We start from the raw sequence: 1,168 nt of genomic DNA, 5'->3' as shown, positions 1-1,168 counted from the left end.
TTTCGATGAGGTTTGGTTTGGTTTTGGGATTGTAATACTCCAAACCGAACTGAAACTATAAGACTTCAGTTCGATTTGATCTAGACTATTATCGGTTCGGTCTAACCGGTTTTTCCAATTTGACTTAGGGTTTGACACCCCTAATCTAGGGTTCTTAACCTTTTTTTGACCTCATAAGGTGATAATAAAATCTCAGAATTGAATTCTCAGTCCAGCTTGGATCCAAAAAAAAAATCCCAATCCAGCTACATAGCATTCGTTAGCATGTCACCGCGTCTCTCCCTCCTCCCATAATAAGACCAGATGCATGTGTCATATCATAGGAGGTTTTGAGAAGAAAGATGGACTCAAGACGCGCTACCCCCTCCCTTTAAACTCTTGCCTCGTTCCATTGACGGTTGAGTGGAAAAGAAGCCCGGCAATTCGATCGAGAAAGAAAGAGAGAGATTGATTGGTGTCCCCTTGGATCCCCACATAAAGTAGGAGCAATGACATCGTTAGAGAAGGCATGGATGCTCCTTCATTCCTCGTCTTCCACCATAAGACCACCAGCCGGAAGGAAAGGTTTTTCTTTTTCTACGGGGAGCCGAGGGGAGAGAGAGAGAGAGAGAAAGAGGCGAGCGGGGTCTCCGCTCTCCCCATCCCATCAACAGCCTCAGCCATTGAGCCGTTGACTGAAGTCTTTCACTAACAAATTACAGAAACTACCATGGAAGAAACGCCCCCAGCTCCCAAGAGCGCATTCGTCTCAATCATCTGTCCCACGTCGAAAAAAAAAAAAAAAAAAAAACCTACCCTGGCGGTTTGAAAAATTGGATGTTTGAATTAGATTCAGAGGTTTTTTTTCATGAATCACAGTCTGCTAACGTAGATTTTGAGGGATACTCTTTTTTTTCCTGGGGGTAGAATTTTTTTTTTTTTTTTTTATCTCGATCTTCAGCTCATATGAGTTGACCTCGCTACAATCTTATGTAAGAAATCAAAGGTGCAGTTTTGGTTATTCGGTTCAGTTTAAATTTTGATAAGGTCAAACTAAAATCGCCCCAGATAGGAATAAGGTGAAATCATAATTGTTTTCATCTGTTTTCGATTTTAGCAGTTTTTAATCGATTTTTGTTATTCGGTTCACAATTGGTTTACTTGCGGGGTTACTGTCGTTTTAGAAAAT

The sequence above is a fragment of the Macadamia integrifolia genome, chromosome 7, assembly GCF_013358625.1.
Source record: "Macadamia integrifolia cultivar HAES 741 chromosome 7, SCU_Mint_v3, whole genome shotgun sequence".
Lineage (NCBI taxonomy): Eukaryota > Viridiplantae > Streptophyta > Magnoliopsida > Proteales > Proteaceae > Macadamia > Macadamia integrifolia.
The sequence above is the reverse complement of the archived record's forward strand: the minus strand, read 5'-3'. Positions refer to the sequence as shown.